The 25,032-nt window shown below is 40.1% G+C and overlaps 1 protein-coding gene and 1 pseudogene across 1 annotated transcript in view; one reads left to right on the forward strand and one right to left on the reverse strand.

Moving 5' to 3' along the window:
* The window catches only part of PLAC1 (placenta enriched 1), a 183,066-nt gene that overhangs the window by 113,285 nt on the left and 44,749 nt on the right, over window positions 1–25,032 (forward strand). The gene's annotated exons all lie outside the window — the stretch shown is intronic.
* LOC120613295 (uncharacterized) lies at window positions 19,988–20,106 on the reverse strand (annotated as a pseudogene).

Genomic DNA, 25,032 nt, shown 5'->3' on the forward strand with positions numbered 1-25,032 from the left:
GCACACACACACATATAAATCGAGAAATATGAAAGGGAAGTGTTTGGCTTTAGATGAGTCCCTTTGTAAAGACTATAGACAAAGGAACTTAGCTACTAAAGACACTATTTGGGTATGGGTCGGGGAGCACTCTCCAGGCTGTGGGGCCTCAGGGGGGACTTTGCATGGTGGGTGTTTAGATGATGACTGGCAGGCTGAGGGAATGAGAAGGATAAAGGAACAAGGGGACAGAAGGGAGGGGGAATAAGAGACTGGAAAGTAAAGGGAGCTGCGCAGAAGAGGGAGAAGAGGAACAGCAGAGATGTTTGCAGTCGGGGTAGTAAGGGGAGGACCTGTGCCACTGACTATGTGCTTACCGCCTTAATGAAATAATTTCCTGTTTATCAGACACCATTTGGGCATTGGAGATCTCGCACCAGTGATTTATCCAATAATGAACACTTACCCTTTCAGGTATCAATACTTTTGGAACTCAGTTTTGGATAGATAGCTTTTCAAAATGTCTTCATACTCGTTGCTTTCTGAAACCAACACATCCTGAATTACCTTTTCTGGAAATAGTGGTGAAATAGGCAGGATTTTGCTTATGAAAACTGATTTCATTCTTTCAGTAAATAATTATTAAGAGTATTCTATACACCAAGCACTGTGCCAGGTGCCATTGACACTGGCAAACACCACAGACCTGGAGCCTTCTTATGGACCTTATTTTGCATGTAATTTAACCCATTTGGGGGAGGGGAAGTCATAAGGATCAATGTTACAACTTCCTGAACTGCGCTGAGCTGTAATGCAGTGACGTCTTTGAGGGTCTTAGGAATAAGCTAGGTGGTTTGGAGTACATATAAGGCTCGAGTTTGTGATGCTGGGACCTTCCAATGTCAGCTGTGAACTCATGATGTTGTCACCATGTTGCTTCTCATCTGCCACATTATTGAACACACATTTGCCTAGGCTGGGGCCTTAAAGTGGCTTATCTCTTCCACAGAGTAAAGTGTATGTGTTTTGTGGTAATGGTCACTCAGTTACATTTCCTCTTCTCGTGAGTTCTAAGCTGCATCCCTCATATTTGAGGCTACTGGAAGTCTAGCTTCCAGAGAAGTGAGGACTTACAGCATAGTCAGTGGTGTGCCAGGAAATGTTTAACAATTGGCTCTCTTGCTTGGTGGTGGGGAACAGTGCTGATTTATAGTGTTTGATGATCTCCATGGTGTAAATACCCTCACTGTGGCCAATTTCAAGCTCCCAACATGACATCACTGAACAAAATGTAATTTATGTGCAGCAGAACACCATTGGTCAGTATTTCTACCACACAGATATAATAGATGTAGTCAAGAGCATGGATAATAGTAAAGTGTAGTAAAATCATGAGGAAGTGATGAGTATTGAGTTTTCATTAGCTTTATCTTTACTGTAACTTAATTGTAAGTTTACATAATTTAATTTTTAATAATAATTGTATTTAATAAGCCGACTCCCAAAATTCATGTTGAGCAACAGTTCTCACTATCCAGCTGAATGTGGTGCTGCATCGCTTTTCTCTTAGCCTCAGCACTAGAAAGAGAGGCTCAGTAGACAGAGAGCTCTGGGGCTCTCACTCCCACTTTAAGCAGAGCAGCCCCACTTGTATCCATTTTATGCATAATGGTGTTCTGGTTTGAACAAAGGGTTCCAATGTTTTTAAAAAGTTTTTTAAAGGCACTGGTGTCAATGGTCTATGAGGCTCCTTACATTTAGGATACCCTAAATTAGCCTGGTCTTGGTACTAATTTCCCCTTTCATTTCTTTCTTGCCTCTTATCATCTAGACTTCCTATTCCTGCCGATCCCAGAAATCCTTCTGTTCCATCCCAAGGATCTTCATCTTCACTAAAGGGAGAGCTTTTATCACCTGATTTGGTTTAAAGTGAGATCCCCCTCAGGCATATTTTACTCTTCCACACTTGACTCCGGAAGACTCTAAAGGTTTTTCAATACAAAGGTATGAATTTCTAAAGGGCAGAATTCCGAGAAGGCAAAGTTCTCTTAAAATCATAACACTGAGCAGTCAGACCTGTTTTATATTTTGCATTCTCTTTCAAAAATCTCTGGATTTCAGTGGATTGCTGAGTTACCCCCAAAGAGCTGCCCAATAATGTATCTCTATTTTTCTTTATGCAACATAGTTTTCGTTGAATAAACACTAAAAACTTTTCCTAGCAAATGGTCGGTTGCTCTTCCACTGAATGCAAGCTTTTCAGCCGTGCAAATGCATAGAGGGGGCTGTGGGAGTTATGGATACGACACATTCCTTTTCTGAAGGCAAAGTCACCCTCTTTTGCCTGCCAGAGAAATTATTTTTCCAGGAAAACTAAACAGTAAGCACATACTTGGATGTTCCTTTCAGGCAAGAGAGGAGCTTTTTCCCATTAAGGTCAGGCAATTGCCCAAATGATTTGCTTCACTGCCTATCATAACGGGGAATGTGGGACAGAACCAGCAGGGGCCTCATCTCAACTCTTTCCATCCAACAGTCACAGTTTAGCAAAGTTCATAAGCACCAGAAACTTCTGAAGCCTGCAGTTGTAGAGGCTGAGGCTGGGGCCCTCAGAACCCCCCACCCCAAACAAGCGCATGTGCACGTGTGCGCACACATGCACACACACACACACACACACACACACACACACACACACACGAGGTTCCCACAGCTCAATGAAGCAGCTCTTCAGGGCAGTGTTCTAGAACCCAAAGTGGAGAAATGGATATGAAACATGGAATCTGGTAGCCTAGCAGTCAGTGGCATGGGGCACAAAGATGAGCTTCCTGGACAGCTGCCAAGGTACACACTGTTCAAATACAGACAGGATAGCCACTGGCCCAGGAGCCAGGGGCAGGGGTGGCTATTTTCTGCCTACATGGCTACCTTCAGAGGCCTAGGGATACTCTCCATAGCCTTGATTTTCAGGTTCTGTCCCCACTTCTGACATCAGAAGCAACCTCCTTTTGTCCCCATTTCATTGAGAGCAATGGCTCACTGTCTATCTGAAGGTTCCAAACATAAAAAGGTATGAATTCATGCCCAACACATAAAACAGACTCAAGGCCAAGATCTGTCCAGTCTAGGCCAACTTAGGTGATAAATCTTGCTCAATTCCCTGGTCAGAATACCTTTGGCTACGTCTGCAAGCCCAGTCTATTCTTGATCCAGGGCCCTTTGGCCAACATCCCTGCACAGTCGGCACTTTCTCCTCTTCTCTGTCCAAGTTGAGCTCACTCTCCCCTGGCTCCCCCCAATGTCCTTTGCTTTCAGAATCAGAACCTTTTGAACCCAAACTTTCTCTCTTACAAAAATCTCTTATTTTACCTCTAACTTTATTCCAACCTAGACTACTAAATTCTCTTCAGTCTTCCAACACTTGAATTCTAGGGGAATTTGGTCCTTATAGGGGAAGCAGAAAGGTGCTCCTTATTTATTTAGTAACATTCAGTGACTATTAGCATTTATAGATCATCCACAGAAGACAGTAATCTCAGAGTGTTCTTTCCTTGTAGAGAAAAATTAGCTTAATCTTTCAGAAGCCTCCAGGGTATTGTGGACTAGCTGAGTAAGTATAATTAGAAAAAGGGGAAAAGAAGTCAAGGATAAATTCCCATGTAGCTGAAGAAGTCTCATGATAAAGTGAATTTTTTCAGAAATTTCCAGAAAACAAGTCCTGCAATCTTTTGGAAATGGTGAGTCCAAGAATTTCAGAAGGAACCCTATTCTTCACCTGGCCAAGGCCTTGAGATCATCAAAGAGCTCTGATTGCTCTTTTCCAGGCACAAGAAAAAAGCTGCTTTTCATTGTGACTTTTCAAAATGTGCTCATATCCATTATCTCACTTGATTCTCACCATGATCCTGTGAAGTAGGTAGGACAATTATTAGTTTTTCCCTGGATCACTTCTAGGAGATGCCCAGGAGTCAGATTTTACACAATTATAATTGACAGATTTGGCTCTACTTTCACATGCTAACAAAACCTGGCCTGGTCTAATCCTTATACAAAGGGAAGATTCATCATATAACATTGACCTAAGTTGGCAAAGAGAAGCCTAATCATCAGAGGTGACAGGATGGGGTAGGGGTAGGGTGATCTTGAAAAACTTAGTAATTCTACTCCTCCCTTCCCTTCCTGGAGCTAAATCCCAGGCTTTTGAACAAGGAAGACTGGATGCTCAAACCAAATTCTCATATTTTTAACCATAATTGGTCAGCCTTTACAAATTAATCAAATGCCTATTGTGAGCCCGCCTCTATGGGGACACAGAGAAGTGTGAGATGTGGTCCCGGACCTCTAGGAGCTTACAGTTTTGTTGGGAGCTAAACTTGTCCACACTAAACATTAATGCATAGCAGCCAAAACAATGAAAAGAGGTCAAGGGGCATTGATGTAGCCAGGGGAAGAATCCCAAAGAGTCAGAACAGAGAGGTGGTTAGGAGCATGAGCACTGGGGTTTGGCAGTAAACATCGTTTCAGATCCACCATTACTAGCAATGTGAATCTTGAGCAAATAACTATACTCAATCCATAAAATGGAGTGAAAATTAATAAATACTTATCACATAAGGTCGCTGAGAAGATTATATGAGCATAGTACCTGGCACATAGTTGAGTGTTCAACAAATGGTATCATTAAGGTAATATTTAAGCTGATTATGAAAGAATAGGGGAAGATTGGGAGACACTTAGGGAGAGAGACAGGGAAGTCAATTAAACTCAGTTAAATAAAGACACTGAATTAAAAAGAAAAGGAGATGTGTGAAGATGCTGAGATTACTGGTCTTACTAAAGCAGAGGGTAGCAGGAAAAAATAAACTTTGTTAGGTTGGGTACAGGTAATTGGTGAAAAGCCTTTACTACCAAGCAGAGGAGTTTAGATTGGATGTGATAAGAAGTGAGAAGCCACAGAGACTTTGCAGCAGGAGAATGACTTGAGGATAATGGTCTTAGAGTAAGATTGGCCTGAATTGATATGGTCCTGGACGAGATATGAGAGTAAGAATATAAAACATTTGAAAGTATTGGGGGGTAGGGGTTGGAAATTAGCTGGATAAAGTATGTAATTGGATATGAGAAATGAAAGAAGGAAGAATCCGAAGTTTTGAGTCTAGATGACTTAGAACAGGGGTCCCCAACCCCTAGTCCACAGACAAGTACTGGTCTGTGGCCTGTTAGGAACTGGGCCACACAGCAGGAGATGACTGGCGGGCAAGGTAGTGTAGCTTCATCATGTATTTTCAGCTGCTCCCCAGTGCTAGCATCACTGCCTCAGCTCCACCTCAGATCATTAGGCATTAGATTCTCATACGAGCACCGGTCCCTGGTGCCAAAAAGGTTGGGGACTGCAGACTTAGAAAGTGGTGGTGCCACTGACAGAAAAATGGAAGTCAAAAGGAGAAGTAGCCATGGAAGAAAAATAATGGATGTAATGTTCAATTTGAGATGATTGTGAGACATCCAAGTAGAAATATCTAGAAGAAAATAGTGATACTCAAATGTCCTAGAGGATATAACTTTCTTTTTTTAAACCTTTTGACCCCCTTCACCCATTTCTCCAAAATTTTTTTCTTTTACTTCCTCTCTGAACAGAAGCTGACTTCATTCCCCATTAGATTATTATATTATCTGCATATATTAACAATTTGTTCCTTTTTTTATTATTCTATTAATTATTTTTCTTCTTCTATTACATTGACTTGGACCCTCAGTAAAATTTTGGATAGTAAAATAACAGTAGTACTAGGCATTCCTGTTTTGGTCCTGATTTTGAGAGAAAACATCTAATGTTTCAAATATTAACACTTATATAGTGCTTCTATGTGCCAAGCACAATTATGAAGAGCTTGCAAATTACTTAATCCTCCTACAACGTTATAAAATAGATATTATTATTATTTTCATTTTACAGATGAGGAAACTGAAGCAGAGAAGCTAAGTAACTTGCCCCAGGTCATAAGCAGGCAAGTGGCTGAACAGAGATTCAAACCTCCACAATCTAGCTTTGGAGACTGTGTTTTTAATCTTTGCTATGTGCGTGCCATCTCTTTAAGTATGGAATTTTCTGTAGATTTCTGGAAGATAATCTTTATCAAATTAAAGTTTCCTTTTATTCCTAGTTTTCTTGGAACTTTCTAAGAGCAAATAGGTGCTGAGTTTGTCAAATATTTTTGCTGCATCTATTGAAATGATCATATGGATTTTCTCTTTTAATATGCAAATATAAGGAATTATATTGATATAGTTTTTAATTGTGAACTGCCTTGCTTTTCAGGAATTAAACCCTACTTGTTTGTTATATTCCTCTTTCCAAAATTACAGGATTGGATTTGTTAATAATTTATTTAGGGCTTTTGTATAGGTTTTTTGTTTTTTGGTTTTTTTTTTTTTTTTTTTTTTGGTTTTCATACAATTTAGTATTGGTATAATGATAGTTTTAGAAAATAAGTTGGAAGCTTCTCATCTTTTTCAATGCTCTGAAGCAGTTTGTTCGAAAAGGGGATTATCTGTCCCTTAAAGATTTTGTACAATTTACTGTTAAAACCTTTGTGTGTGTTAAGAGGGCTGAGGTGTATGCATCTTTGGTTCTATTTCAATTTCTTCTCCAGTTTTTGGTGTAGTCAGATTTTCACCTTCTTTCAAGCTAATTTTGGTAATTTCTTCCCTTAGGAAACTGTCCATTTTATCTAGGTTTCAAAATTATTGGTACAAGTATTAATGTAAAATACTAGCTATTTATAACTTTATACCTATACCAGGACTTACACAATTACCAAGAATATTTAGTATTTTCCTATAGTTTTTAGTATATTCTAAACGTAATTCTCTCCTCTCTTTTTCCGTCTCCATCTCTATCTCTTTATTTTTGAGTAGTTTTTTAATTGAAGAAATGATTTAATTTTTTCCCCTCTTCTACCTTCCCACTCTTCCCTCTCCCCTACCCTCTAGTAACCACTAGTTTTTGTTTGTTTGTTTGTTTGTTTGTTTGTTTTTAGCAAACTTGCTAACTTTACCCATTTTAATGGTGTTTCTGATTATCAAACTTTTGCTTATGTGGATCACCTTTCCATTTTTTGTGATTAGGAACTTTATGCATTTTTGCTTTAATCTCAGTTCACAAGCCTTATTCCTGCAAAGCCCATCTGTCTGGAATATCTTTTCCTCCTTTCCTTTCACTTGGTTAACTCCTACTCATTCTTCAGTTTATGCATCATGTCTTTCAGGAATCCTTTCCTGACCCTCCAGCATGATTTAAATGCTCATCCTCTGTCCTCCCCCAGAAACTTCCAGCACTCATCATTTTATATTATAAGTAGCTGTCTACTTCTCTCTCCCCTCTAGTAGACTGTAAATTCCTTGAGGGCAGGGACTGTGTACCTCCAAAGTACCTGACATAGTACTTAACATCCCCAGTATGAATTCAAATAGAAATTCTATTAGAGGCAGCAATCCATAAGCTGGAAGACATATCTAATGAAGGGGCTCCCACCAGTGTGTCACTTAAGGTTTGGGGTCTTAAAAAAAGGAAAATACAATTACTCTTGATAGAATTTCTTTTCTTAATTTTTAAAGGAATCAAAACCCTTCCAATGTGTAATTCCAATATTTATCCCTTGGGGAGGAATCCTTCCCTACTCCTCTTTCAGCCCTGCACTCTGGCATGGATCTAGAAGATTCAACTGCAAAGGAGACAAGGCCAAGACTTAGCCATAAAGGAGCTAATACTAACTGGAGTTAAAGGGTTTAGAGACTGTCCCAAGGCTTTTCCAATTAAAAGCAGCTTTCCTGCACAGGGCCCTTTCCCTCTCTGCAGTGAGGGTGGGGGAAACTCATCCCACACTTTCATTTCTCTTGTTTCCAATCTAATCTGAAACACCTCTCCCTTTATCTTCATCTTTCCCCTCAATTATCTCCTTTTATTCACCATTGACCTTGTAATTTTTTATTACTTGTGTCTAGGAGGTGTTTCAAGAATATGAACGGAAGTAGTAGTTTATGAAATTGGCAACATCTATGCATTGCTGCCCTAGGTTTTCTTCTGGAAACTTCTGTGGTTAGCAATCAGGTCCAAGGAAAGCAGAACACAGACCGAGCTGAAAGAGAAGCATACCAAAATTATGGAACACCATGAGCAGGCTCTGGCCCACTTTTCAACCCCCACCTCCACCCTAAGCTACGGTCTGATAGAAGACTACTTCTAGAGACAAAAATCAAACTGGTGACCAAGGATTTTCCTGCTTGCTGTGAATTTACTCCCTGGAAAAGATGGCATCAGTTCCTTGCATAATCTGGGTTCCTCTTTGAAGAAGGGATCATGAAACTAAAAATGTAAAAACGCTTTTGAAAGAGAACTCATTCTGAAATTGAAGGGAGATCAGAGGAAGCAGGACCCAAAGTATGCCCACTGCGTGCCACCTACCTAAGACAGAACTAAGGGAAGAGAGATGGCCCATAGGGAATGATGTGGGCCCCAGGGGGCTGGGGTGATGTTGCCAGGCAGCCTATTTCAGACCTTTCTGGGGTTGCTTTGCTAACAGCAAATGTGTCCCAGGCACTGTGCTAGGCTCTAGGGATACGGCAAAGAACAGGACATAGTTACTGCCCTTGAAGAGTTTATAGTCTGGTGTCTAGGTAGGACACCATGTTCACATTTAGAACTCTCCTGACTACTATATCTGGCACCTTGACTTGAACATATACCATCTCCTCGGCATTTACAGTGACGTCAAGACAGGAAATGCATCTTGGTCATCTCTGTACTCCCAATATCTAGCACACTACTTAAAATATGGTAGGCACTCAATTAATATGTTATATAAACGAAGGCAGGAATAAAGGGGAGAAGGAAGAATGGAAGGAAAGAGGGTTAGATGTGTCAACACTAGTGCCAATGCTCCAGAACCCTGAGACAGACCCCAGAGGCCTGGGACAAAAACTCAAGGCTACCTCAGTCAGCTTCAAGAATACTGGTGTTTACCCATCCTTGAAGGTATTAAAACAATAGGATAGGAAAACAGTTTAGTGGCTCCTCAAAAAGGTAAATATAGAATTACCATATGACTCCACAATTCCACTCCTAGGTATATACCCAAAAGTATTAAAAACAAGAATTCAAACTAGTACATGCATATAAATGTTCAAAGCAGCACTATTCACACTAGCCAAAAGGTAAAAACAGCCCAATGTTCATCAATGGATGAATGAATTTAAAAAGTATGGTATATCCACACAATGGAATGTTATTTAACAATAAAAAGAAACGAAGCATTGACACATGCTACAACCTGGATGAACCTTGAAAACATGTTGCATGCTTAATGAAAGAAGCCAGGCACAAAAGTCACATATTATGTGCTCCCATTTATATGAAATATTCAGAATAAGTAAATCCATAGAGACATGATGCAGATTGGTGGTTGCCAGAGGCTGGATGGGGAGAGGAAATAGGGAGAATCTGCTTAATGGGTTTCACTTTGGAGTGAGGAGAATATTTTGTAACTATATAGAAGTGATAGTTGTACAACATGTGAATGTACTGAATTGTTTAGTTTAAAATGGTTAATTTTATGTGAATTTCACTTCAATGAATTATTTTTTAAAATAATGTTAGGGTAACCTTAAGATAAGTCAGATTAGAGAAGCCCCAATTCTGATTCTTGGCAGACTGGGTGGTTGTGGGAAGTGGTAAACTGGAGTGGGAACTATTTCTCTGCCCCCAACTCCACCATGCTCTAATGTTTGTTCCTTTCCTACACAGCTAGGTCAAGTGTTTATTCCTATCTCCATTCCTGTCCATATCCAAGAATCATCTAGAATTATTCTTTAAAATTTTCCACTTCTCTAAGGACTATTCATCATAAACAAAAAGCAGTGGTTATTTGTTGAAAGTTCTTCCAAGAAACCCCAAATATCAAAGATTTTAGGAACATAGGAAGCCAATATGAAGACATAGATCAGTTTATAAAGATGGTCTTTTAAAGAAAGTCTTAATAAAATGTTGATGTAGTCAAGGTATTGGGTGGGCGCAAAGTGTTGGGTACCTGAGGGATGCTAGGAGATCCTTGATTGAATAAATAAAGACATTTACACAAAAGATTTCACTTAAGTGGGGGCTCTATCTTGTTTGTGGTCTTCAGGTCACATTTTGTGTAAGGACCTTCATTCATCCATTTTTTCTTTCATTTGACAAATATTTATTGAACATCTTCTATGTTCTAGGAAGCACAGTACGAGGAATTCCTCATCATAGACATGGATAAAATAAATTCACATACAATCACAAAAATTATTTTGGGGGCATAGTTTATAGTTTAAACCTATTACCATTTCCAAACTTTGAGCTCGACTAAACTGATGGACAATAACAGGGCAAGTTATGGTAATGGCGTTTCCACAAACTGGAATACGTGTTCCAATAAGTATGGTAAAGGGGCAACAGAGCAGAATACTTGAAAATAAGACCATCTAAGAAAATTGCCTTGTGACAAGGAAGGTGGAGCAGCTTGGGGGAAAGACTTATTCATGTCTTGCTACCTGTCCTGCCCTCTCTGTCCCCCTCCCCATGTCTGGACCACACAGAGACAATGGATTGAAGCAGTGTTCCCTAAACTTCTATAGCTACACATAACCCTATGTGCAGCAAATATTCTTTCCCACCCCCAGCGTAGCTCACGAGGGGCTCTGTGTGAGCACCAGGCCACTTGAAAGTGAGGGGAAGCAATCTGGTCAGAACTAAGGAAGGTCTGCTTCTTGCTGTCTATGCTACAGTTAATCCATTGCCATCTGTCTTTATTTTGCTGACTCACTGCTTTCATTTGGGTTGGCAGTTCTTTTGCTGTTGGCTACAGTCTTTGACTGTTTACAGAGGGCTGAGATGGATGGAGAATTAGGGGCTTTGCATTCATTCCCTGGATGAAATCCTACCCAGGTACTATAGGCCTCTTGTCGAGGGGCTGAGGCCAAGGCCCCTGGATTTTGATGGATGGTGGAGATTAAGTGTAGGGTAACACATCATTTAGTCTGATTGCAAGGCCAGATTTCTCCCAAGTGCTGCCAAATGAGCTGGGAGGTCATGTGAATTGTCTGCCCAAGCACAGGGGAACACGGTATCTTTTAATTAGAACAAGGATGAAGGATATTCAGGACCTTGGTCTGTCAGGGAACTTGAAGCACCCAAATCATATACTACCTTCAAGATTTTCTTTAAGCTTCATCTCATCCATGGAAGCCATCCCTGCATAAATTTCCATCCTCACACTCCATCCACCACCACCCCCCCATAAAAAAAAATGCACTTTCTTACAGTTTGAATCTCATCAGCATTTGGTTTCCATTGTGTACACTTCTGGCTCACTCTGTCATTTTGGAGCCAACTTCAGCAAATTTGAGAGATCTTTTCTTTATCCCAGTGAGATGTAAGCTTATCAAGATGTGAAATTTTGTAGCCTTTATGGTTCTGAGTTTGATGCTGCACATTACATGTTTAAGGCCTAAAGCAGAGGTGACCATACAGTTTATGATCCAAACGGGGATGCTTTTGAGGGTAAAGGCAGTGATATTAATAATAACACTGGAATAGCACATGTAAACTGGGACCATGCTGGGCAAAGCAGTACATATGTTCACCTTACCTAAAGCACTAGGTTCCTTTTTAACTTCTTTTGTTCCTACGCCAATTCCCAGGCACAACTGGGCAAGAGTGAGACTGAGTGGGCAGATATACCAAAACCCCCTCAACTCCCTCTATGTCAGAAATGATCTAGTTCTGGCAGAAAGTAGCTTTAAAAGGGTTGACATGAGCCCAGAACAAATCCATGTCATCTTATTACAAGTCATCTATTAGATATCCTGGATGTCTTTCCACTGAATTTCTGTAGCTTTTAAAGGCCAATGGTGGCTTCCCCCAAGTCAACTCCTCCCAGGATCCAACCACCATATAAAAAAATGGAGGTGACTTGCTTATAAAAATTATCCCCTTGAAAACTTAATATTACATGGTCAAACTATCCCAAGGAGATGGCTTCTCAAAGCTCTCAACCCTGAAAAATATTGTCTACTAATGAAACAAGATTAAAAAGTAGCTTCCAGAAACTGGAGCCCTCATACACTGTTGGTGGGTCTGTAAAATGGTGCAGCCACTTCACAAAATAGTCTGAAAGTCCTACAGAGTAACCATACGACCCAGAAGTTCTACTCCTAAGTATATAACCAAGAGAATTAAAAACAAATCAACACAAAATCTTGTACATGAATGTTCAACAACATTATTCATAATAGAAAAAAGATGGAAACCACTCAAATGTCCGTCAGTTGATAAATGGATAAACAAATGTGGTATAACTATACGATGGAATATTATTCAACTATAAAAAGGAATGAAGTACTGATCCATGCTACAACATAGATGTCCCTTAAAAACATTATGCTAAGTGAAAGAAGCCAGTTACAAAAGACTACATCATATAATTCACTTATCTGAAATGTCCAGAACAGGCAATTCCATAGAAACAGAAATTAGTAGTTGCCTAAGACTGGGTGGGATGGGGATTTGGGGGATGAGGAAGTAACGGCTAAAGGATACAGAGATTTTTAGGGGGTTAATGAAAATGTTCTAAACTCAGTCATGGTTATAATTGCATAACTCTGTGAATATGCTAAAAAAACACTGAATTATATATTCTGAATGGGTGAATTATGATACATGAATAATATCTAAAAAAAAGTGTTAAACAAGTAGCCTTCAGACCTAAGCAGGACTCAGTACCACCTTTTCAGGCTAGACTTGTGTTCCTTTAGTAAGGACATGGACACTGTCTTCCAGGCCATTCTTCTCAGGCTTCAGAAGAACCAAGCACCAACTTAACAAGTGCCTCCAGGGAAGGAAAGCCTCATTAATACCCACAAACATTAAGCATTTCCTTGATTAATCTTTACAGAAACATTGAACACAAAGTCACAGGGTCCAATAATATTTGACCAAAAAGGGCCTTAGAACACATACACTCCAATCCTCCCCATGGAGATGCTCAGAAAGAGGAAATGACTGGCCCAAGTCATACATTTAGTCTGTGACAGAGCACAGACTATAATCTGATGCTCTTAAATCTCACTCTGGTGCTCTTTCTCCTGCCCTGGCTTCTTCATTGCCTCCCTTTCCCTGATCTACCCAAGACAGCCCTTTTGGCCCTTTTCTGCTGAAATCCAGGAGGAGTCAAGTGTGAGAATCCGAGCTCAAAGTCAGGGTGAATTTTAGAAATATGGTTGGCTAAATAGTGGATAGGGAAATCTGCATTATATGTCTCTCAAATCAGGATGTGGACAGAGTACAGGATTTGACCTCTGGTACAACTAAATCTGTGGAATAATCACATGCTTCTCTTTATACTGTATTTGGCAGTATTAGAAGAGAAAAATAATATCCATCTTAGGAAAACCTTGGTAACTGCAAATTTGCTGGCAACCTTATTTCCTCTTGCTTTCTTGGAAGAAACCAAACGAAAAAGCAGCTGTACAAATTAGCCCTGACCAATAGGCCCAGGACCAAAACAAAAAATAAATAAAGCCAAAAACAAATCAGGCTAAATGTTTAAATCAGAATGGAAAATATATCCACTATACGCCTACTGGAGCTCTTGAAACTGCTAATCTTCACTTGATTATCGACAACAACTTCTTTCCAGGTTAGGACATAGCTGGGGACGGTGTGACCGAAACCTATCAACAGTTTTCTAAACCCCTTCATGTGTATTCACAGATTTTTCTGATAACTCTGTCTAATAGAAGAAACCCCATCTATCCTGCTTGTGGAAATCAGATTTGTACCACAGTGAAAAGAAAATGTATTTAGTAGGCCATCAGTCAACAGACACTGTGTACCAAGCACTGTGCTCATGCTGGAGGAAGACATGAAAGGGGAGGGAGAAGACATGATGCCTATCCAACAAAAGCCATACATCCCCAAAATAAGACAAATCATAGCTAAGGGCAAGAGCAAAGGGCAAGAGCAAAATTAAGGAAGTAGGAGAGTTTATATATGTTGAATAACAGGGGACCAATCTTTCTGGAATAGAGATTTCTTTTAAGGGAGTCATGGGATATTTGGTTGAAAAAGAAAGTTGGAGACATATTGTGGAGGTAATGTAGGGTTTTGAGGAGGTGAATGGCCAGGTGAAAACCACATCTCTTTAACCTCCTTTAAACTCTGGGTTAGGTTCTCTCTTTTGGTCTCCCACAATCCTCTGAGTCCTATCATAGCACTTTTCACACTTTCCTGTAATTGTCTGTGTCCTTGTACTTCTTCCCCTTAAACTGATTTTCTTGTGGGAAGAGCCTGTATCTGGTTGCTGTGTATATCCCTAATGCCTAAAAAAGGGCTTGACCTATGGTCAGCACTCAGGAAACATTTATTGATGGGATGATATGGGACAGGATATGATGGGATATAAGGTTAGATCTTTGGAAGAGCCATCTGGAAAGGGCAGGGAGAGGAGATTAGAAAGATGTTGCCCTAGTAAAGATATGAGGAAATATGGCCCTGACCTCAAGCAGCAGCAACGGTGATGGAGAAGAAGGGAGGACGTCAGATGCATTTTGAAAGAAGAATGTACAGGACTTGGGAACCTTATTTAACATTGACCTGAGGTAATTAAAACAAAATGGCTGTCTGTCAAACTGGGGTAGGTTCCCCTTGAGGCAGTGTGGTAGGCCTACAGGCCCCACTAGTATTAACCAGCCCTCTGCTTCCACTTTTTGGGCAATTGGTCATGGACCCAGCTGTCTATGGAGACCTTAGCCCTTCTGTTCTTTTCTTTTCACATCTAGAGGTGAAAAGGACTAGGCCACTGCCGAGGGGGCTTTGCCCAGCTGTATATGTGCCAGCTGTGCTGAGTCTCCAGAGAGCTTGTGCTGACCAGTAAGACTAGGCTCCAGAGTGATGAACAGACATTTGGCCGTCTTAATCCTTGGTCTCAACCCAGCTCCCACCACCTGGAGGTGTCAAACAAAGAAGTCCCAAACAAAGAAAAGTGACTGTCTAAGAAACAGGAATTTCCTTTTTCTAACTGTGCTTGTTTCATTCCACCTCAGTCTTTCTGCAGCTCAGGAAGGGAGGAGTAAGAAAACCGCGGAACTTTTCAAAATCCCATTTTCCAAAAGCTAAATCAGATTCATTCTGTGTCTCCTGCATAGACTATATTAGTCTGGGTAATGTAAACACTGTGAGGCCACAGCTGTCTGCCAGCTGCAATGTTGAAGCCCATTTCAGGGGGCATGAAAAAACCTGTCTGTAACTATCACAGATGAGAAGTGTTAGCTAATGAATGGTCCCTGCTGAGCCCAGAGCCTAGCTGAGTTATTTCAGTCTTGGACCTTAGCAAAGATTTTTATTGGGTAACAAATCGCAAATGCTCCAGTCACCCTGTAGACCCCGGATTGGAGCCTGTTGCTCAATCCCCCCAAAAGTAATTCACTCCAGGGACATTCCTAGTTGTAGCTCAAGAATTTTGGCATTTGGAATGTTGGGTGATTGCTCAAGGAGGGTGCATCAGGGGCTTAATAATCACATGAGCCTCCTTAGGCTCTTTGCAATAGTGTGGACAGTGATGTTTTCTAAGAGCAGAGTTGTCAATGGCTTCCACCATGGCTGATCAGCTTTGAGTGGCCTGCCTGAGAAGCAATTGACTTTGAGTTGTACATCACTATTTCTGCTGGGCTTTAGCCTAATCCTCTGGTTCTTCCTGGCATCTTTTCTGCTGTTCTTACACCTCCTGCATGGGCTCAGGTGAGGGGCAAGGTCAACAAAGCAAACGTGCCACCAACTTGAATGAGATAAAGGTGAGGGCCCAGCCATTTTGTGGGAGATCTGCCTAGAGCATAAACACCTCATAGCCTTACCAACCAGTCTGTCATGGGGTAGAAGCAGGTATATGATTATCAGTCCATGGGGACTGTCTTAGAGCTGTCTATGACTTAGAGACACACAAAAGTGAAGAAAGTGCTAAATCCAAGCTGGCAGATTTTTTATTGTGGTAAGATACAAACATAAAACTTATAATTTTAACCATTTAAAAATGTACAATTCAGTGACATTTAGTATATTCATGATGTTATGCAATCATCATCATCTCTGTCTAGTTCTAAAATATTTTAATCACTCCCAAATGATACCCCATACCTATTAAGCAGTTATTCCCCATTCCTTCCGCTATCCAGCTTCTGGAAACAACCAATCTGCTTTCTGTTTCTATGGATTTACCTAGTCTGGATATTTCACATAAGTGGACTCATGCAATACATGGCCTTTTGTGTCAAGCCAGCATTTTTTGAGTTCTTACTATGTGCTAGTCACTGTAATAGAGAAAAGGATTCAGCCTCAGATATACACCAAGTAGCAGCAGCTGCTATGTGTTTAGGAACACTTAGCTCACTCAAGATACATGCTGGGTGATTTATTTGTACCATCCCATTTAATCCTCACCACTATCTGAAGTAGGTAAGAGTAATATCCCCATTTTAAAGGTGATTAGTCTGAGGCTCAGAGAAATTGAGTAACTTAGCCAAAATTGCACTAGTACTTAAGATTCCAACTCAAGTTTTTCCATTATTTATCACGTATTTAGCCCAACTTTAAGTCAATCTGCTTACTTGGAGCAAACATACTGCCTTCTTGGTATGTGCTGACTGCCCCATCTTGTCCACTCTTAAATCCCCAGTGTGACAGACCCCATAGGCAGAGGAATAACCTCTTGAAGCCCTTGTTAAAACACCCATATGCTGCCAGGGATAGGAAGTTGGCGTGAGTGGCCCCAGTGTTCACACGCCCTTGGGCACACCCAGAGTTTTCTTTAATTCCCAGAGCACTGACTATAACTCCACCCCATTCTATCCCACTCATGAAAGCATATGGGAATATTGGTGGGAGTAATTATTTATAGAGAAATCCTTGAATCTGCTTGAATTTATTTTTAAGTAAATTATATACAAGATTTGGTATTTGATTATTGGAAACAAATAACTGATTTTCAGATATCAGTGTGTCCTGGCATCAACGATGAGAACCTATGGCCCAAAGAAATCCTTCTTCATGACCCATCTAGAGACTCCAGAGAGTTATAAGTCAGCTCAGTCTGTTCTAGTTTACAGGCAAATTACTGGATCAGTCAAGTGCCTACTGGAGACCGAAAATCTGGATGTTTTAAACAAAGGTCTGGAGTGGCCTTCATGAGGTAGCCTTGATGGCTTTGTACCTGATATGTGGACTTTTAAACACTGACTCTAGCTGCATTCGACAGGGACTTCCATGTCTCAATCACGTGTACAAGAGATAGCTAAGGCCTGACCCAAGTTCTGCAGCAAACGTTGGGGAAAATGAAAAGGAAAATAGAAATTGTTCCACTGTTTTATAGACTCCAGGATGTATGTTTTAAAAATCCACAAATGAGAATTGCACTCCAGAAAATTCAATGGAACTGAAAGAGACAAATATTGATACTCAACAGTTAGCTTCTATAATAATAATAATGGTACTGCCTGAATTCAAATAAGCAGAACAGATGTTTCTCATGTGTTATGAGTTTAAAATCATGCCTTCATGTGGGATCAGTTAAAATCAAGTTTGAGACTTAGTGTGTGTTTAATATAAAAACTCTCAATAAAAAGACTTGGAGGCAAAGTCCACAAGGGCATGTTATAATCATCTGTGCAAATTATCAACCATTCAGCATTTGCCTGAAAAACATCAAGGAATGTAAATGTGTGAGGATGGCAATCACTGGGAATGAAGGTGATGATGAAAGAAATGTTCTTTGCCATCAACTCTGACCAGAGCTCAGCATGTACAGTTCTTCTCAGCATAAGTGAGGCTTGGAGCTTGGTGCTGAGGTAATCCCCAGAGAAAGGAAAAAATGATTCTTTTGACATTTAATATACATTAGAAGAAATTCAAAAGATGGGCTCTTAGAAGTATACAAAACTGTCCCACAAAAGAGCTAATTTTAACTTGAACCAGCCCAGCCCAGGCACTGGGATGGGTATAATGATGAAAGAACTTTAGCCATAGTGTCTGCCTTCAGTATACCATCCACGCCATAGAAGAACCAAACATCAGAGCTGAAAGACACACTATGAACTATGATCCAACAGTTTCATTTTGCTGATGAAGAGATAGGCACAGGAGTCTCTTAGATGTGCCCAAGGCCACACAGTGAATTTGTCACCAGACAGAGCTAAGACAGGAACCTTCCCTTTCATTACTCCACTCTGGGTCTCCACAAATGAAGGAGGCAGAAATCAAAATGGAACAAAAAAACATTATTGCCCTTTCATAATAATGGCATAAAAATAGGATTCTACAAGAAAAAAACAGAACTGGCATGCCCTTTCATTCCATAGCACTAGCTAAACAGCCCTTTTTGTTTTAAAAAATTAGAAGAGTAAAATAGTCACTTGATCCTAAAGAAGAGACACACGAAGCAGGCAGCGAGAAAGAAAGTCTTAATGAATCCAAGGAAGGGCCAAGGGCATTGGGAAGCTGCCCTACAAGGCCAGGCAGGAAAGGTCAGAGCAAAATAGTTGGGGAAGATGAAGGCATAGAAGGGATGTCATATGATCAAAGTCTACAGAGAAACTCCTGAAGGCCTTAGATCCAAGGGACTTAGACATGTCCTCCAGATTTTGGAGTATGAAAGAGGGACAGGCTTTGGAGTGCATATCAGGGAAAATAGACAAATAAAATGTAGCCTTACAATACACAGTGGGTACTAAATGTCCAGTAAGCATAAAGAAAATGTGCAAACCTTCTTCCAAAAGGCGTTATGAAGTTACAAAGCATTTCTCAAAGAACTTAAAATAAACCAATTACTGGTTTAATGATAATAATAACAATATCAGTAAGAGCTACCAGTTATTGAGTGCTTACTATGTATCAGGCACCATGCTGAGTTCTTTACAGGGTTTTCTCATTTCATCCTCACAACCACCTGTGAACATTTTTTCAGATGAGGAAACTGAGGCTCAGACAGGTTAAATGATTTGCCCTAAGTCAAACAGCTCGTCAGTAGTGGAACCCACCCTCAAATCCAGGTCTCCCTTAATTCTAAAGCACAGAAACACTCCAGCATCCTGCCTCTGTAATTGCAACGGATTGGTTACTTGGGACTCTCTCTCTGGCAGTAAAGACATCTGACAAAAGTGATATTCTAGAATGTTCATTCCGGTCAGTGAGAAAGATTTCCTAGAAAGATAAACTCTGGGATCAGGGAGCCAGTTAGGAGGCTGAACCAATGATAGGGGACGAAAAGCAAGAATTTTGTGAAATCACTGGAAGGAGGAACTAACAGACTCTACAGACATATGGGATCCTACTGTGGGGACTTTGCTTTTTTCATTTAGGACATCATAGAGATATTTTTGTGACAATACATGTAGATCCATCTTATCCTTCTTATGGCTGCCTAGGGTTCAATTCTACGGGAGCACCACTATTATAAACACTATTTCAGTGATAGCTATAGCTATATATCTCTATATGTATATATAAATATATATATTTATGTATATATAAATATATATATATATTAGGAACACTTAGCTCACTCAAGATATATGTGTGTGTGTATATATATATACACACACACACATATATATATATATATATATATATATATATATATATATATCTCACAAGCTGAAAAATCATTTAAAATTTTGATAGACTTTTTTTGATAAGGTTTTCATAGTTGAGATGATTAATATTTTAAAATAAAGATGAGGGAAAACCTTTCTCAGTGATGTTAAGGACTGATATATCATAACAGAAATAAATGGGTTAGTCACCATCCAAAAGTGTAATCATAAAGCAGACCTTCCATGCCTTTTTTTATTTATTTTATTTTATTGGCGAGGCAACCCTTGGTTGACCTCACAGATTGCAAGTACCTTGTCAGCTTATAATCCCTTATTTTTTTTATGCCTACAGCACCTGGCCTTCCTAGGTGGTCTCCCATCCAAATACTAACCAGGCCTGACCCTGCTTAGCTTCTGAGATCAGACAGGATCAGGCTTGTTCAGGGTAGCTTGGCCATAGACTCTTCCATACCTTTTTAAACCAAATACCAATGTTGTCACAGTTAGTGACAAGAAGAAAGGGAACGGAAAGCAAGGTAACCCTTTGAGAACCATTTTCAAATGTTGGAGATCTAGTAACTCATCTCTCTTCACTCCTTAATTTTAAATAAAGAAGAACTAAGCTGGAGTATTCAGCAGCTGAATGGCTGTGGCCATCATTTAATAGAGCAGACAGCCTTTTGAGAGACTCCTAGAAGAAAGACTGGCAAACTGAATGAAGAGCAATTTTCAGACATAATAGCAACTTGATTTTATTTGTAGCTTTGAGCTGGTCGGCTATTGTTTTCAGACAGAGAATCTAAATAACTACTTTAAAATAGCTCCCAAAGGGAAGAGAAGGTAGACTCAAATATTATTATTAAGTATAATGATGTCTCCCCGAGTGAGATTTTATACATGGGTGTGGTAGTCAGCCAATTCTGTTGGGCCCTGGTGCCCAGATCCCGGGCATCATGAACCAAATAAGAAGTAGGAAGCGGACAGGGAAAGGAGATGGCTGAAAGCTAGCTCTCTTCCCCAGATAGACAAGTTGCAACAGTTAACGCTACTAAAAGCTTTTAGGGAGAGACCTATGCATGGAGACAATAAGCCTATTTTTATCTTTTTTAACAGATGTAAAATAAGCTCAATTTACTGTTATTAGAAGACAGATCTTGAAAGAGTTTTGCCAGTAGGCAATGATGGGATATAGAGGTTTTTCTGTGAATGGACTCTTTTATTTTACAAATATCAGCTGAGGTAGAAGAAATATGATTCATTTATAATGCTTTAGTTGTTGATTTTATAGAATTTTGGTTTCTGCTTCAGCTCTTATTCATAGCTACTAACCAGCATACAGAGGAAGTATTGCTTACTTATTTAAAGAATTTTTTTAAGACAGCGAAAATTCCCAATGGTTAAACTTATTTATTTGTGTAGGTTCTGTTCTCCCCCATAAGCTTACTTTTAAATTTTTCACAGAATGGAATAGTAAGCAGAACCACTATTTTATTCATTTACTCAACAAATATTTATTGAACATTTAGTATGTGCCCGGCACTCCAGTAGGCATTGGGAGCACAGTGTTGAACAAAAGCGGTTCTGCCTTCATGGAGTTTATTGTATCACAGGAGAAATGAGTAATAAGCAAACACGCAAATAAATATATACTTACAAATAATAATGAGTGCTTGGAGCAAAAGAATAATAAGTTCTGTGAAAGAGAAAATACAGGTGGAACCTGGGATGAGGAGTCAGGATGGCCTTGCCCAGGTAGCCTGACATTTAGAATAAATTCTGAATGAAGAGAAGAGGGGTCATTTGCTTAAAGAACCAAAGGGAGAGCCTTTAAGGCTGAGGGAAACGTGTGTGAAACGACTTTGGGTTATCAGACTTTTAGAGTAGCTGGTCTGGCAAGAGGCAACCTGGAAGTTTCTCTACCTTTTGCTTCCCACTGAACAAAGTGCTCTAGGCCTTATGGTTGCTTTGGGGCCTAGAGACCCAGGTGGGTTCCAGAGACCAACCTAGACAAGTCGCCCAATGAAGATACATGTTGACAGCCTGCTTATAGGTTCAGCCAGTTCAATAAGGTGAGCTTCCAAAGTATTCCTAGATTCTACAGCCTCAGAGAATCATGTCCCAGTGAATTTTATCTCTATTCATTGCTTTCCATTAGTGGAGAATGCCTGTTTGCTGAATTGCTGTGCCTCACCTTGGTTAGGGTTAACGATTGAGGCAGATCTGGCCTTCAGAAAAAGTGCAAGCAGCAACGGAGAGTGAGAGCAAGAACTGGAGCCAAGGAAGCAGCACCTGCCAACAACTTCCGTTCCTTCCCTTTCCTTCGGCATGACTGCCCAGGGAGCCCCTAGTGACTGTTTATGGTGAGCTGTTTGTTTCGCAATTGACAAAGAAGGAGAGAGCCCTTTCTGACATTTTTGCCCAGACGCCCCAGATTTCTCAGTATGAAACTGCCAAATACGCAACTTTGGGTGGATATTTGGCTGAATCACTTTGAAGGGCCTGTCAGTGCCTAAAATGGAAATTGTTAGAAAGCAGAGGAGGTTGGTTGCCAACAACCATGAAATGGTAATGACCAAATCATTTATTTTTGCAATGAAATGTCATCCTCTAACACTATAAAGGCAGGGTTTTTTTTCTAGCTTAAAAGTAGTGACTACCTATAAAAAAATCTTTAGTAGTGATTGTGTGTGCCACGTACATATACATACCTGCCCCGGTCCCTCTCCCATCCTCCTAAACTAAACTTTCTCCACGTTCCTGGAGCCCAGCTGCAACTGGGATGAATTAAGAGATTGGCTGATTGTGAAAGATAATCAGGCTTTAGCCACCCTATAAAATGAAGGGGAGTTCATTTGGTTATTTATAAGATGGTGTGTGGTCGACTTTACCATGTCGGAAAGTTAGTAGGCAGTAAGAGACCATAGAACCTAAAATACAATATGGGTTTTTTACTAATATGTTCAAGTCTAGCTATATTTGCTCCTAGGAGACATGGCATTTAATAAGGCTTAACTGTATCTGTCTGCTCAGTAGCAGGCAAATCAGGCAAGATCTCTAATTCTGTACCTTTTATTTTTAAACTCTGATGTTTTTGTTTTTGTTGTTGTTGTTTTTAGTTTAGGAGGAAGAGACTGGAAAATACATTGTGGGCTGAAACTGGGGAATGGAAGAGAATCTACTATTTCTTTGAAAACAGCCATTAAGATACTATTCTCTAGGGCCAATTCCTGGGCGGCTTTAACCACATACAAAGCTTTAGGTCCTTCTTTATGTTTTTTCCATATTGTGTCTTGTGTTAGGATCAGTGAAAAATTATACTACCATAAAATTTATTTTAAAATAATACTTTACAATCCTTTTAGCTTGAAAATATTTTGATAATGTCTGCATATTCTAAATTGAAAAGTAAGATGGTTCCATTCAGCTCTCATTATAGTATGCTTTTAGAAGTCTCTTTGGATCACAGTCATCGGTCCAAAGCTTTTGATCTGTTTCTTTTCAAGAGAAGTGGTATTATCCAGTCATTTGTGATTGTTAGTGTGAGATCCATTTTGTAAGCAGGTCTGGTATTAAGAAAGGTTATAGGGACATTACCATTTAACCATGGACCTTGGTCATCTGAATGTGGCAGTTGCTGTGTATCTCACTTCATTTGAAGCCCGCACTTATGTTACTCCTGTTATGCAAGGGTCTGGGACAGCCAACTGGAAAAAGTGGCTCTGGCGTGTGTGAATTCCTCCTTCTGATCCTCTTGTAGGTTTAGCTCAAAGGGGAATTATAAATTAGGCCAACTCTGTAATTTCTGTCCCATTACCAACTCTTTAAGAACCCTCTAACCCTCAGTCCACATGTATCTAATTCTACTTTCTTAGCTTCAGTTTCTTTATCTATAACATGACTAGACAAGCTGTAAGTTCTCCCCAAATTCTGACAGTTGACAGATCTAATGGATTCGCCAGCACAAAGGAATGTGGCCATTTTCCAACACTTTTTTTTTTAGTTTGGAGAAACCCATTTTACATGTTCTTTCCTTATGATACCCTTTCAAGAGGAAAATACGACCCATTTCCAGTGTCATAAAGTTAACACTTGACAGCTCTGCATAAGGAAGCTTTTTTTCTCTGTAGAAAGGGTATGGTATGCCATGGACACCAGCGCAGACACCTATACCTGACAAGGTGATGCAGACATGTGAGGCAGGTGGGGCACGCAGTCCTTACAGGAGCCAGAATCATCAGTACCATCTCAGTTCTCCCATGAAGTTGGCCTCACTAAGAGCAGATTTCTAAATTAGCAGTCCTGGGTTACAATATCAGCTCTCCTATTTACTAACTGTTTAACCTTGAGCAAGTTAATTAACCTCTATGTACCTCAGTTTCCTAATCTGTAAAACATGAATAATTTATTGTTGTGAAGATTGAATGAAAGGGTCATGTTACACAGGCTGTCCTGTCCCATGTGTCCAGTACTCTTTGTGGTCTAAGATAACTTTTGTGAGGTGTCTGATCTGGAATAAGTAACTGTCCAGGAGATAGTTTATCCCAGCCTTAGTCTCTCTAGGTTCACATGTCATTGATAACAACCAAAACAGTGGAAAACTATCTGATAACAAGGAAAATGTGGTCATTTTAATTTAAACAATTGTCTCCCCTACTTGCAGAGGGCTTAACAGAACTCAGACCTGAAGGCTCTTGGAGTTGACAAAGGAGATTTAGAAAAGAAGATTCTCTGGGGATTTTCTATGTCTACAGAGGCCCAAACAAGAGAAAACAAATTATGGCTAGACCCAGGGAAGACATTTTACCACAGATGGATAAAATTCTGGGCCAGATTCCCAAAACAGGTTATATAGTGTCTTTCCCTGGTAAATTGGGAAAAGAATGGCTGGCCATCTGTCCTAGATTGTCTCATAGATCATCAGAGTAGGAAGAGTCCTTAGAGGTCATCTTATCCAGACCTCAATTTTAAGGATGAGAATGCTAAGACTCAGAGAAAGGGAACAATTGCGCTATGGTCATGGAGGTGATTACTGGCAGACAGGATTTAAATTATAGCCCAACAGATCATGCCATTGTACCATACTGGTCTCTTAAGGCACTCAAACTGTTGTCTTTTCTAGTTCTGGACTGCTCTATAGTACCAACATACTAAAAAGTAATTGAGGCCCACCCAGGAGGTTTCGAAGTTATTGAGCAGTACCCAACTTGCAATTCCTACAGTTTATCCGTCTGATTTCGGAGCTCTGGCTGTCAAAGCATTTCAGCCAAGCCTCCTCACTCAACTGACTGGTCTTCTTAGCTTACCATTTGAAAGCAGCTGTGGTTAAATCAGAGCTTGCTGACTCAGCCCATGTAGTAAGGATGACTAAACCCAAGAATTTCCTTGGCG

Source organism: Pteropus medius, unplaced genomic scaffold (assembly GCF_902729225.1).
Source record: "Pteropus medius unplaced genomic scaffold, Ma_sr-lr_union100, whole genome shotgun sequence".
In the NCBI taxonomy this organism is placed as follows: Eukaryota; Metazoa; Chordata; class Mammalia; order Chiroptera; family Pteropodidae; genus Pteropus; species Pteropus medius.